We start from the raw sequence: 15040 nt of genomic DNA, 5'->3' as shown, positions 1-15040 counted from the left end.
CTTAAAATCTAATTACTTACCATCTAGCTCCTCCTGACAAATTTTGCCACTCATCAAAACTGTAAAATTTGATTTCTTTGTGTTTCTTATCTGCTTCAGATTTACAAGGTCCATGGGGAAATTTTGCTCCTTACCAAGGAATGTCTCCATCAATTCCATAGATTCAGACAACTCTGCTCCTACATTCAGGTCTCAATTCCAGGGAAACTTCTTAAGTCTGGATTCTATAAAACTGTGAAATCCACTCACTTTTGGTCTAACTTGCCTCTTCCAACCCACTGAATTGGGGGGTGGAGGAGGGGCAGGGGTACTAAATGCCATTAGTCCAACTAAAAACCCAGGCTGCTTATTTATTTATTTATTTTAAACATTTTTTTAAACTTTTTTTTTTTATTGAGTTATAGTCATTTTACAATGTTGTGTCAACAGACTGCTTTTTAAAATGTTGGGTCTAGTCTAGCTGACAAAAAAAAAAAAAAAGAAAAGATAAAGATTGAGTTGCATGGGAAAAGAAATCCCACACCCCTTTTTTTTGTTATCTTTACTAGTTGTATTTTTTAGATTCCATGTGCAAGTGATAGAGGTAGGGGATTAAGAGGTACAAATTATTATGTATAAAATAAGCTACAAGGATATATTGTACAACACAGGAAATAGAGCTGATATTTTATAATGACTGTAAATAGAGTATAGCTTTTAAAAATTGTGAATCTCCTTTAGCTGTGGAAAAGGGAAGAGACACAGAGACAGTCATATTTAAGATACTGGCTTAAACTTGTACTTAAAAAAAGTGTTTTGTTCTGTTCTTTTTTTTTTTTTTTTTTTTCTGTTTTTGTTACCTCTCTCTCTCTTTTTTTTTAAATTGAAGTATAGTCAGTTTACAGTGACCAGTCAATTTCTAGTGTACAGCATAACAGTTCAGTCATACATACACATACATATATTCCTTTTCATATTCTTTTTCATTATAGGTTGTTGCAAGATATTGAACACAGTTTTCTGTGCTATATAGGAAACTTGTATTTCTTCTTTTTTAAATCAAGGGAGACAAAGCCCTACATTCCTAGGAGCCCTGAGGTAAAGGGTACACATAATGAGGCAGGACACTTGGGATGTGAAGGAGCAGTTGCTTTGGCATAAAACTTATTTTGCTGTCGGAGAATGACAAATACAGGGAAGAGAAGTGTCACAGATGAGATATGAATGAAGCAGGATGAGAAGGATGACAAACTGATGCTCACAACAGCTCGTGTGTCGCTAGAACTACTGTGCCTAGGTGTTCCGAAGCTCTGAGTTCAGGTTTCTGATTTTTTAAAATTCAGAAACACCCTAGTTATCACTTGTTACGATAGACAATAGAACAGCCCAGGAGAGTCAGGTAGGAGTAGCTGAGTTGCTGTCTCATCTTATACCACAGTGCCACCTCTAGGGCATTTAAGGAGCTACATTCAGAAGTTAACCAAAAAATCTGCTGGAGTACTGTCTACATTGGAATAGAATCACAGGATTTCAGAGGTCATGGGACTTAAAAAGTCATTGGAGCCAAGTTTCCACGCAAAACTTGAATCACTTTTATAATATATTTGATTGGCGATTGTCTGACTTCTGCTTGAACCTTCTCAGTGAATGGAAACACACTCTTGCCAAGCACCTCATTCTATGTTCACGTACATCTGTGTCTCACTCTGTGTCACCACTCTCTTCTGCAGCACTAGACCTCCTGGTCCTCAGCCTTTACAGGGTTCTTAGAGGTGAACAGGCTTCATTCTCATTGGTATCTATCTTAGCAGGCACTCTGGTGGTGGGTTCTGCTGAATGAGTTACTATTTGCTTTCCATCTTTCAAATGATTGCCCACATCTCTTGTCTTCTATTTCTCCTCTCTCATTCTCTTTGTTCTTGTGATTTGTACTTTTATTTAAAAAATTGTCTACTGTCATTTTGGTAGATTTTAGAAGAGTGAAGAAATAAAAAACAAGAGAGAAAACCCATCGTGTTTAATTGGAAGCCTGGTCATGTTTTTCTGATTCTGTTCTTATGCATTAAAAAATGCAAGTGTAGGGTTTTACATTTATTCCAATAGAAAATTTTTTTCTTTTTTAATAAAGATTTTTATTGTTAAACTTTTTTTATGGCCTTTGGATCCTCACTCTGCCATTCAATATATTTGGTTACCTCTCCAGCCATCAAAGAAGAGGAGAAGGAAACCTGCTGTATACTCAGCTATTTACTCGAAGAGCAGAAAAAGGTTTAAGACAGAATCCCATGGCATTACAGATTCCAGGCTGACACCAATTCATCGTTAGCATCTGTCTTTGTGATCATCTAGGCTACCTTCTTCCATCTTGTTCACCAGGTGAAGGTCTCTGTCAAATGCAGAGCTCAAATGCTGAAGCAGGTGTCGACAGCTTTCTCTGACTTACTAGTCTGGCAGAGTATGGGCCAGGAGGGAAGTGCTGTGAATTCATTAAATCCTGACTTGTCCTTCCTGATTCCTAGGCATGTTTACGTGCTCCACATTCCTCTCTCTATGTTCAAAGTGATGTTTGACAACCTGTCTGAGAATTGTGTCGTCCATCTCTGCCCCGGTTTCTAAGATTCTTTTGCGATAACAAAACAGCAGCTCGTTTTATCCCCAAGTTCTTCCAGGAGTAAGCTGGGATGTAGTTTGTCAGAGGTTTGCGCTGATGTAGTGAATCCAGGTACTCTCTTAGAGTCTCTCCACCAGTTTGGATTTTTAGGTTTCTCATCCGAATGCTTGTTCTACTATTTTCTGTCCAATTATCTTTCTCCTTGGCAGAGGTGAAAGATGGAAAACAGAAGAAACGTTCCATGAACTATGTGTCTGTCCCTATTATTATTCTTTCACTTTTCTTGTTCTTATGATGCCTATATAATCTCAAGAAGTCATCTGTAACATTTGCGTGTTTATAGTAGGGCACTTGGGTTTACAAGGAACTGTGAGTTATTCAACATTTCTGATCTTTATTAAATGGCATTTTATTGGGTTGGTATACTGTGGTCTATGCTTTGTAGAGTTTAGAGTGGAGCTTTTGGCTTAGCAGCTCATGATTTAAACTCACATTCAGGAAGAAGAAAAATGTTTCAAAATTCCTTATAAATTTTTATTGAATTATCTGTCTTGCCTACACCTGGGGTGAAGCCAAAGTTGTCTGGCTGGGCAAAGGGGTTGGATTTCTTCACTGTGCCATCTAGATCTGTTCTCCACCTTTCTCCATTCCCTTCTCTGTCCTGTGAGGCTGTCCTGAGTGAATAACATCAAAGGCACCTATGTTCTCTGGGTTTCTGCAGGAGGTGGGAAGGAGGGAGAGAGGAACGTGGGGTCAGGGCATTTATCTTCCTGATTTCTTCCTGTGAGGTTGCCAGGGGCTTCTGTGTCCCTCAGCAGAAGGTCACTGCTCTCTTCTGGGTGGCCCACTGTCTACTACTTTTTTTCTTTCTGAAACAAAGCAGGGCCCTGTGGGGCCCTTCTGGGTACAAGTCCTTTCTGTGTTCCCTTTTTCTTGTTTGTAGGAAGTAGGCTTCATTCAGCCTCCTTGACCTTCCTTGAGTTCCAAAGGGCAGATTCAACAGTGGCTAATAAGGGAAGGGAGGGGATGCAGAAACAAAGAAGGAGCTGTCCATAAGCAATAGTGCAACAATGGGGCAGGGCCCTGGTTCCTCCTTGAGAGGTGTAACCTTTGAGTTCTTCTGCAGGAACTAAGAGCCCCACCCAAGTGGAGGATGGTGACTTCAGGTTGAGCACAAGACTCCTGGAACACCATCCTCTTAGTTCACCATCAACCAATCAGAAGAAAGTCTAAACACAGTGGAAGATGACCAACGTTCTGACCCCTCCCCAAGTGATTCTCCTTTTAAAAACTTCCATGGTCCAGCAGAGTCTTCGAAATTGGTCTTTGGACACAAGTTCGCCATCTCACCAGGTTGCCGGCCTCCTGAGTAAAGCAACCTTTTCTTTCCAACCAATACTTGAGTGTTGGCTTTTGAGCATCGTGCAATCTAGCAGTGACATCTCTAGCTTTAGGTAAGCTGTCCTTCCCCTTACCTCTTTGGGGATGGTGGTGGCACAATTGCTGCTGTTTCTCATGGCTCCCCTATACCCACACACCCCTTTGGAATTAATCCCTCTGTTAGTAAAGCCTCTTCCAATTTTCCTAATTGGAATGTACTACCTGTTTCTGTTTTGGGGGGCAAGGGGACCTTGCCTGACACAGAATGCTTAAAACAAGCCTGAGGAGAGCTTCTTCTATTGTGTTAGGTTTTATTGGACCATGTGATGAAATATTCTTAGACTTTCTAGAAACTGGTCCTGGTGTCAGGGAGGGTATAGCTCAAGTGGAAGAGGTCTGTGGTTCAATCCCCAGTACTGCCTCTAAAAATAAACCTAATTGCCTCCCCCAGCAACCCCTACCCCCAAAGAATTAATTAGAAACTGGTCCTTTGTAGAATTTATCTCAATTCCTGACACAGGGCTCTTGAAACCCTTGAAATTTTTTCTAATGAGGCTCCTGGACAGAGGTGGGGTGGCAGGGGACTAGTCACCGGAAAGACCAATCCTGATTAAAGCTTGGAATTTTCAGCCCCACCCCCATTCTTCAGAGATGGGAGATGGGCTGGAAATGGAGTTAATGATTGACCATGCCTACGTGAGGAGACCTTACAAACCCCAAGAGTGTGGGGATTGGGGAGCTCCTAGGTGGGTAAATACAACCACATACCAGGAGGGTAAGGCACCCCAACTCTTGTGCTCAGGACCCTTCCAGACCTCACCCTGTGTAACTTTTCATCAGGCTGTTCATCTGTATCCTTTATCATATCCTTTAATACACTGGTAAACATGAGTGTTTCTGAGTTTGGTGAGCTGTTCTTGCAAGTACTTGAATCCAAGGAGGAGGAGGTTGTGGGAACCCCTAATGTGTAGCCAAGTCAGACAGATGTTGTGGGGATCTGGGGATCCATTACTTGTGTTTGGCATGGGGGGGGGTTGCAATCTTGTGGGGCTGAGCCTTTAACCTGTGGCATCTGAAGCTTTCTCCAGGTAGATAGTGTCCAAACTGAGTTGAATTGTAGGGCATCCATCTGGTGTCATAGAGAATTTGCTGGTTGTCAGGAAACCCCTACATGTGTGGCATCAGAAGTGTGAGTGTGGTAGTCGTGGAGAGTAAAGGAGAAACGCAGAAGGAAAACTGGGTGTTCCCCCTACAACTGAGCTTCTCTGCAGAGTTTGTGATTAACCTCTGTATCCAAATCTTCATTCCCTTTCTTGTCCTGCCTCTGTTCCCCTCAGGATGGAGGAGTATATAAGAAAAGGGGAACAGAAACTGAGCAGAACCCTGTGGGGCCTTCTCAGGGAGAAAAACTTCTCCGTGTCCCCCATTTCTTGTTTGTAGGAGAAAAGTGCCTTTAGTCTCCTGGGCCTGTCTCTGGTTCCAGAGAGCAGACTCCAGCTGTTGATGATTAGGGCTGAAGTCGCAGGACTCCTGGTTCCTCCTGAAGGGATACAGATAAAAATCTGATGCGTATCTTTGAGTTGTTCAGGAGAGATTAGGACCCCCACCCCGCAGGTGTAGGATGGTGACTGCATGCTGACCACAAGCATGGAGATCCCAGCCTGGGTGGAACTGGAAGGTTGAGATTCTGGAAATATCACCCTGTTACCTCACCACCGAACGATCAGAAGAAGGTCCACAAGCTGACCAAGCATCCTTCTACCCTCTGCCCTCACACTGTCTCTAAAAACCCTTGCCCGGAAGCCACTGGGGAGTTCAGGTCTTTGGAGCAGGAGACGCCCGTTCTCCTTGCTTGGCTTTTATAAACTTTCTCTGCTCCGAACTCTCATGATTTGGTTCGTTTGGCCTCACTATGCATCGGGCACACGAACGTGGGTTTGACAACATAGCTACTTGTTTGTCATAGGGAAGTGCATAAATAAGCATGGTACGTTCATATGGTGGGATGATATGGAGGGGTTCAAATGAATAAACTAGATCAACATATATCAGGAAATTATACGTTTTTTTTTTTAAAAAAAAAAACAAGTTGCAGAAAGATGTATACTGGATGCTACCATTGTTTCCAATGATGAGCAAAAACCACACAAACAATGGTATCCGCTGTTTATAGATGCACGTATGTATAGCAAAACACAGGCTGAAAGACTAAACCTAATTTATGACAATGGCTCTTTCTGGGGAGCTTGGGGAAGGACTGGGACTGGTGAGGGAATGAAGGGGACTCACCATTCAGGCCGATCCTGAATGGTCTTCCTCAGCACCCCCACCCCCCAGTCAGGGCTTGCCGGTTCTTCTCCAGCACAAAGTCCCCCCTGACTAAGAAGCTTTCTTTAGTCGGCAGCCCACAGAGTAGGTACATGGCAAGTTCTTACATTGAATTCACTCTTTCTATTTTTCTTCCCTTTCTCTTTTCCATCCTATTTCTACTTGCCCCATAGTCCACCACAATTTTTACCAAACCTTTATGTCCTGTGTCTTCCTCCCACTTCTCACAGAGAAAGTGCACTTCTATAGTTCCCACTTGAAAGCCCACCCCCATTTCCCTCTGTTGCCTTAAGGCCCACGTCCAGCTCCCTTGTCTCAGCCCATAACCTGGGGGAGTATCCACACCAGGCTCTCTGCATGTCCAGGGAGAGGCTGTGACTTGCTGAAATGTCTTAGATTTGATTGGCTGCCTTGGTTCTAAGCTTGAGAGGGTGAACGTGGTTTATTCAAGAGTAAAATGTTCTTTGAAGCCAAGGACACGAAGAGTCTTTGCAACATTCTTTTCAGAGTGGCTGGGTCGTTGCTCCCAAGCCCACGGAAATGCAGAAGGAAGGGAAGGGGTTTTCCACTAGCTGAGATGGTGCTGAGTGCTGTTGGTTTTCACATCAGCACCCTCTCATCCAGTTGAACTTTTCTGAAAAGATTTCATAATGTTTGCCACCTTGTAACACTACACGAGTACTCTTTCCTGTCAGTTTAACGTCTCCAAACATTTGTTTAACAATAACCAGAAATTCTCAGAAATAGGAAGATAGCACGATGCTGCTCTTCCTTGTCATCACTCTGTCATCTGCCTGGAGTTCCTGAAACAATACAAATGATAGCTCTTAGCAGAGGCTGGAAGTCAGGATGGGGCAGGGAGCCCTCCCTGTTTGGCCCCCTAGACCACGATCCCTCCATTTCTTTGTCCTGCCAGCCCTCATGGGTCTACTGTTTGACATTATGAATATATCCATCGAAGTGACATTTCTGAATTTTTTTCCAGTAGAGCTTGTTCTGTACCTAGTGGCAGCTCAAAAAAAAAAAAAAAAAAAAAAAAAGAAGTTGCCTGGCTGACAACTGCTGGGTGGGCTGGGCCAAGGAAGGGAGAGGTGGTGTCCTTAGAAGAAGGCAGCCCTTTCCCATCTCCAGGTTGGACTGGATCTGTAAGTGCAAACATATTTCTTATTTTCTTTTTGGACTTAGAAGTCACTCTTTTGAGATAAGTAAAAAGAGATCCTCACTGGCTTGCCAAGTTCACAATTCTGCCTGAATTCTTGTAAATGACAACTTTGTTTATTAAAGGAATGTAATGTATCTGAGAGTTAAAGGCTCATTTTGTCCCCTTTCAAATTTTGCGGATCAAGAAAGAGGCCCAGAGACATTAAGAGATTTCTCCAATAACAGTGATACTATTTTATATCCCATAGCTCAATAGCACTACTGCCTCCATTTTACAGAAGAAGAAAGGGATGATCAGAGACACGAGGTGACTGGTCCAGCACAGCACAGAGAGTCAGTAACAGAGGTCGGACTTGGAGCCAGGTCTCCTGATCCCTGATGTGATGCTCTTTGATGGGCGACTTGCAGCCTCTGGGCACGAGAGGGGACTTTGGAAATAGCTACATCTGCTGTCTGGAGCCCTGCTTTGTTTCCCTGTTTGTACTTGGTGATTCAAAACTAAATACTAAAAAAACAGATGCATTAAAAAAAACTAAATCATATATATTTGTTCTTCATTGGTAAAGCACATGGTATAAAATCCAAAGGGTATAAAAGGGCATATGGTGAAAAAAGTCTCCCTAAGGCTCCTATCTCCCAGCCACCCAATTCCCCTTTCCAGTCTCTTTTGTGTCCATCAGTTATGTGCTATGCTTAGCTAAGCAAATATATATATATATATTTATCTAAACTTTTTATAAAACATGGAAGTATATTCTACCCTGCTCTTCACCTTGCTTTTTAAAAATTTGATAAATTTTGGATATTAATCCTTATCAGTGCTCATAGAACTGTCCCCTTCTTTTTAGTGGCTGCAAGTGTTCTATTGAATGGATGTGTTGTAATTTACTTATCCAGTCCTCTCTTGATGGACATCAAAGTAGTTTCCATTCTTAGGCTATTGTTGTGAAGAGTACAGTATACATGTTTTTGTTTTTTATTCAAGGGTACCTAGAGGGGTTAGCGGGTCTACAGCCTGCGGGCCAAATTCGAGGTGCCTCTTTTTTATTTATTTATTTTTTTGGTGGGGGGAGGGGGTAATTAGATTTACTTATTTGATGGAGGTACAGAGGATTGCACCCAGGGCCTCATGCATGCTAGGCATGCACTCTGCTGCTGAGCTATACCCTCCCCCATGATGTGCCATTTGTTTTTGTAAACTAAGTGTTGTTGGAACACAGCCCTGCCCACCTGCTTCTTTAAGGTCTTTCCTTAAGCATGAAAGCTACAACAGCACGGTTGAGTAACTGGAGCAGTGATATCTGGCCTGGATGCCTAAACTGTTTACTACCTGGTCCTTTAAAGAAAAAAGTTTGCTCACCTCTGATCTATAAGATAAATCCCTGTTAGTGAAATTGCTGGGTCAAGGGTTTTGTGTTTCATAGTTGATAGTTCATAGCCCAGTTCTCTTTGTAAGGATTGTACTGGTTTATTCTCCCACCGGCAGTACATTTTCTTGTGTTCCCACCAATGTAGTTCATTTAACTTTTTAATCTTTGCCAGTCTGGTAGGTAGAAAACAATATTTCTCTTGATTTGTTTTGCATTTCTCTGATTTTGAGTGAAATCAAGGATCTCTTTATGGTTGGAGGAGTGGGGAGCCTATGAGGGAAAGAGAAAAGAGAAAGTGTGAAGTAAATGATCAGTCTTAATTCTTAGATGTGAGCAACAGAATATACCCTGCTAAATGAATCCAGCGGAGACCCTGCTGCCACTCCCAGGCTGGGGATCTCCAGGGCTCTCAGCCACTCCTTCCATTCTGACCAGAAAGAGCGTTTTGAGCAGCATGTGCTTCCTTGTGTTGCTGTATTCTTGGTTTATTATGATGCACACTGTGAGCAGCTGCTAGGCAGGAAAAGTGAGTTCTGGTTTTGGTGCCGGGGAAGTGGAACTTACACTGTGGGAAAACATACAGGAAGGCTCTTCAATGGGTGAGGGTCAGCCTCAAATAATCGCTCTCAAGTACTACCCTGGGGGGCGAACCACCTTTCAATTGGAGAAGCAGAGAGGAAACGCCTCTCTTACCCCTAGGGGTTTAGGCTGTTCTGTCCTTGGGAAGGAATATTCCTGGATGGGAGTGGTGTGTGAGGGCTTGAGATCCAGGGCCTTCCTACCAGACTTCAGGGAGCACCTACTCCTCTTGCTGGCGGTGAGGCATGTGGTGAGGCCCAACGATTCTCGGGTCCAAGGGAAGCATTTGCAGGTCCTAGTTGTTCTGTTTAGAATGGAGATTGCTCCTTGATCTGGTGCTACAGACGCTGGCGCTGTGGGGACTGATTGGTGCAAGGGCTAGGAGCCTGCTGAGTCCTTACAGTTTGTCAAATTTAAATATAAATTGCTTTGAGAACAAAGCTTTAGTCCAAAAAGATAGCAAGGTTCTAAAGTTTTGTAGCTAACGGAGTTGAAGAAAGGCTCCTCAGCAACTATTAAAAGAGCTTCCTCAACTTACGATAGGGTTTCATCCTCATGAACCCATCATAAATTGAAGATATCATTTGTTGAAAATGCATTTAAAACACCTAACCTACAAAAACAAAACACCTAATCTATGGAACATCACAGCTTAGCCAAGCCTCCCTTAAACGTGCTCAGAACACTTACATTAGCTTGCTGATGGGCAAAATCTTCTGAACTATTTTATTGTAAAGCATTGAATATTTCATGTAATGTACGGAATACTGTACTGAAAGTGGAAAACAGAGTGGTTGCGTGGGCAGAGAATGTTGTAAGTGTGTTGATTGTTTACCCTTGGGCTCAGGTGGCTGGCTGGGTACTGAGCTTGCAGCCCAGCATCAGGAGAGAGTATCTGGCCATGTACCGCTAGCCCAAGAAAAGATCAAAATTCGAAACTCCAAGTATGGTTTCTACTGAATGGTGTATCTCTTTTGCACTACTGTGAAGTCGAAAAATCCTAAATCGGGGACCGTCTGTGCTTAAAATGTGGTAAGCCAGTAATTACATTTAAGTGTGTAAAAATTAGATTTTTAAGTTCCCAGAGAGGAACTATTGGAAATGACTGTGCTGGAAGTGTGCTAAATTAATTATGGTAAATCCATTTAATGGATTAGTTTGTGGCTGTTAAGGGAATGCGACAGATCCTTATGTACAGATATGGAATCTCTTCCAAGAAATCAATAAATGGAAAAGCCAAGGTAAAGGGATGGTAGGTAAGTGACTTGAGTAGGGGTTTCTGAAAGCAAAGACTGAAACAGGGATTTTTGTGCTTTTAGGGGGGATGGCTCCCAGGAGAAGGGGAAAGGGGGTTGGGGTAGGGCAGGGGAAAAAGCTAAGCAGGGGGAGGGTATAGCTCAAGTGGTAGAGCGCATGCTTAGCATGCACAAGGTCCTGGGTTCAATCTCCATGTACCTCCTCTAAAAGAAAATAAACCTAATTACCTCCCCCACCCCTGCCAAAATAAAGTAATTAAAAAAAAAAAAAAAAAAAGACTAAGGCTGTGGACGTCAACTTTAGCCTGATCCCGTATGGAGCACTGGAGTGGGCATTGCACCAGAGAGCGATCCCACAATTTGTACCCCTGCATTGGTGTGCCACAGGGTCGGGGGTGGGGTGAAGGAGACTCTGTGGAAGGGGCAACTGTGAACCATCAGCTGCCAACACTCACAGCCCTTGGGGCATGGAGGCCCTGGCTGTACAGGGGATCTGGGCAGAGCTCCAGCAGCACCCACTCCAGAAGGCACGCTGCCATTTGTGGGAAAGGATAGATAGGCACATATGTATGACTGCACATGCATGGGAACTCTAAGAGCAAAGGCTCTTAGCCTGGAGTCCGTGGATTCCTAAGGATGTCATGGTCGAACCGTATTTCCTTGTAATTGGTTCCCTTTGTAATCCTCTGTTCTTCATTTTACATATTTTATTTTTTTCTCTCTCATTTTTTTTTTGATAGGAAGTACATATTTTCAAATATTATTCTGAGAGGGGTGTCCACAGGTTCATCAGATAGCTGAGGGGTCCATGGTACACACACAAAAATAAAGACATTCAGGAAGGAGGTGAGGGAGAGGCAGGTACTCAGGAGCTGGGGCCAGGAGTGGGAGAGAGATTTCCTTCTCTTTGTATACATTTGTGTACTATTGGAATTTCAGGTATATGCATAGGTTATATTATAATAAGATAAAACAAAAGAGAAAATATATTTTAAAAAGTTACCTACTGCTCCTCAGAACCAGGGAAGAAAGGAGGAAGAGTGGTATGGGGGAAAGCATCCCTGAAATGAACCTGAGTTTTCCTCTCTCTTTTCACACTCATTTCCAGGGTTGCTTTTTCTTTTATACCATTTCTCTCATTACTTGCTTTCCCGATTCACAATTCCTTCCTTTATGTCTAATGTCTGCATTATATTTTGAAGTTGTTTTTGTGCACTTAATGGAAACCTGCCTATTTATCTTTTACTAATTTTCACCCAACTCCAAATCAAATGACAACTAAAGTGTAAAGTCAATTCTTAGCATATATGCATTTACTTACAAAAGAGACTAGTCTGCATGATAATTTTGTGGGTCAAAACATGCTTTTTAGATGAAAATATTTCTGTAATGAGAATAAATTTGGGGGTTGTTTTATGCTCAAGAGTCTTTGAGGTTTTCGATCAGAACAGGTTTGAGGCCATTAGATGTCTCCTTTATTCAGAATATATTTCTAAAATGTCAAGATTTACTAAATTCTACCTCTCAGGATTTTAAAATGAATGTGCATTCTCCACCACTTTTGTTGCCCGGGGAGCTCACATCTGCCCGGAAAACCTTCCCGGGGAGCGATGTCGGCAGAGATAAATGAATGAGAGTACAAGCAGTTCTGTAATAATAGTGCAATTTGGCTAAAGGGTGACATCATCTTTTTGCTGTCGCATCTGCCATTCTAAGTAGCAGTAAGTTCAGCCTAGCTAGAGAATAAATTACAAAGAGAATACACCGGCAAAGTGGGATAAAACATAACTAATGGAAAATAAAATTTAAAAAGAAGGTAGCTCCTGAATATATCCAGTCCATATATATTTTCTTTTGTAAGGTTTTGATTTGATTACCACATCATAATTTGCCATCATTTTGGATTACGTGGAAAGATGCAAAGCTCCTTTCTTAATGGTTGGTTGGCTATATGTACACATATGTACTACCAGAGTAGAAATAGGGACATTGGAATTGATTTTAGTCTTTAAAGGGCACATTTAAATGCTGGTAGATAAAATGTCTTTATCAGTTCACTGTGATTCCATGCGCCTCACTTGTAGCACTTGAAAGAGAGTTTGCTGCGTTTTATTTGGATACCAAGGGAAGGATGTCACCATCTTTCATGCTAATGAACCCTGGACACTGTTTCTGGGGAGGAGCAGTATGTGACTCTGTGTCAGTTCTTTAGGGAGCTGAGTCAGTATTAATTCATTGCTTTTCTTTTTTTTCCTTTTTAAGAAACAGATTTATTGAGATAGAATTCACATACCAAAATATTGTTTCTGTTTGCTAATTTTTTATCTCCCTGTCCTCTGACATCTCCCTGTCTTCTAACGTCTGTCTTCTAATGTTCACAGGCATCAGATGAATTTCGGCAAAGGCATTGATAATGGCTTTGAGGAATAAATACTGCAGATGGATCAAATCAAAGAATCATATTTCAAAGCTGGATTAAGAGTCATGAAAAGGAAGGAGAAGCAGAAATGAAGGAAAAGGAGAATTACAGAAGTAAAATGAGCAGTTGATTATAGACAAGAAAATCTGCTGTTTGAATAAAGACCAAAGGGCTCTCATTGTTGGTTGCCCACATGACTCTGTCTTTTCTGAGCAGCACATCCCAAGATCAAGAAGCCAGAAGGAACTCCGACTTTAACTAATTAGCAGTAATGAAAATTTACTAAACGTCAACAACAAATTTACTAGGCAATTTCATTTCCAAGGGACGTTGGCATATATCATAGGTAAAACATTTTCACAAACATCATTTTTAACATAGAATCTTATTTGCAGAAGCTATTTTCGTGGCCTGGGGAACAAACGGTTCATTGAAACAGAACTTTGCTGATCTGGTTTCAAAGAATTCTATAATATGAAAAATACTGTGGAACAGATGGGATCAGAAGTCCTCTGAACACAGAATAGGCATATCTAGTAATGAAAATGTTCTTTTGGTATTATATTATGTTTTATGTTTCAGAGTATTAGTATGCAAGGAACTCAGGCAGGGGCAGAAAAGAGGAAGTTAGTAGGAATAACGCTTTACGTGTGAATAGGCTCTATGCTTTCCAAAATACTCAGACCCCACCAACTCCCGATAGCAAGTACCATCCTCATTTTATTGGTGAAAAACACGCTTCTAAGAAAAAATGTGTTATAAGTAACAGAAAATCCAACTTAAATAATAAAAGGTATATGTTTTTCTCTGAGTGTGTGTGCCTGTGAATGGTGTGTTTTGGCTCATAGAATTGAAAAGTTCATAACAGAAACTAGCTTTCAGTGTGTCTTGGAAGAGATGTTCAGTTGATACTATCAGGGTCCAATTTCTCTTGACAGCTCCCAGTTCTTTTTCCTGAGTACATTGTTTTCTTCTAAGACAGGGTTTCCCTGTTAGGTGACACAATGGTTGTTAATAGCTCTAAGTTTGCATTCTGAGCTCTAAATCCAGTTGGACAAAGGAGAGTATCTTTCCTACAGTTCCAGCAAAAGTTTAGACATTTGTGTCTCCTTGGCTCAGACTGCATCACAGGTTCATCCCTGAGCCAGTCACTGTGGCCAGAAGGATGTGGTCCTCTGGTTATCCAGCCTGGAGACAATAACTCAGGGACTGAATGCATGGGGTTGGGGTAGGGATGGCCCTCCACAGGTGAAGGGGGCATTCCCTCCCCTCCCCACATTTTATTGAGACATAATTGATATGTAACAATAACTGAGTTTTGTATCTCCAGTGCAATCTGTTAAACAGCTCCAAGGAGACACCGTTCACGTTATTTTCTATGTGAATGGTGCCCCCTAGAATTGTGCAACTTGGAGAGCAGGTTGACTGAATGTTAAGTCATACTAGCATATTCATAATCATATTGACATGAGTTTTTTTTTGGTAACCAGATTCTAAAGTTTTCAAGGGTAAGGGTTATAGTTTGATAGTTTTTGTGTCCTTATACACAGGGTTTGACATACTGATTTTCCTTTAATCAAAATTCAGGAAATGCTTAATTGAGTTATTGAAACAGCTTTCCTGTTGAGATTATTTAATTAACTTGTACACTGTTATGGGAGCAGCTGGATACTGATGCCTTATCCGTCATGGTGAGGGAGTGGAGAGGAGGATGGAGAATCCATTTTTATAAAGCTCTCCAGGTGTTTCTCTTCAGAGCATTTAAAAAAATTTGCTTCAGTATTTCAGCATATGAATATTAGCAAGCAGGTTGACTGACATAAAACTCTTCAGTGTACCACAAATAGCCAAGGAAGTGATGTTAAAGTTAAGACTCATGAGAAATCTCTGTAGAATACAACTGTGAAAACTCGAAAAGAACGAAATCAACAAGAATTAAAGTGGAAGAGTGGGGAAG

The 15040-nt window shown here is 41.8% G+C and overlaps 1 long non-coding RNA gene across 1 annotated transcript; it reads left to right on the top strand.

Annotated features, from left to right (window-relative positions):
- Positions 1-3745: 3745 nt before the first annotated feature.
- LOC116661436 lies at positions 3746-13894 on the top strand. The gene is made up of 2 exons (XR_004317299.1): positions 3746-4044; positions 13046-13894. It is a non-coding gene; the product is annotated as an uncharacterized LOC116661436 (long non-coding RNA).
- The last annotated feature ends 1146 nt before the right edge of the window (positions 13895-15040 follow it).

Source organism: Camelus ferus, chromosome 3, assembly GCF_009834535.1.
Source record: "Camelus ferus isolate YT-003-E chromosome 3, BCGSAC_Cfer_1.0, whole genome shotgun sequence".
NCBI classification, from domain to species: domain Eukaryota; kingdom Metazoa; phylum Chordata; class Mammalia; order Artiodactyla; family Camelidae; genus Camelus; species Camelus ferus.
Note: the sequence above shows the minus strand (reverse complement) of the source record. Positions and strands in the feature narration are given on the sequence as shown.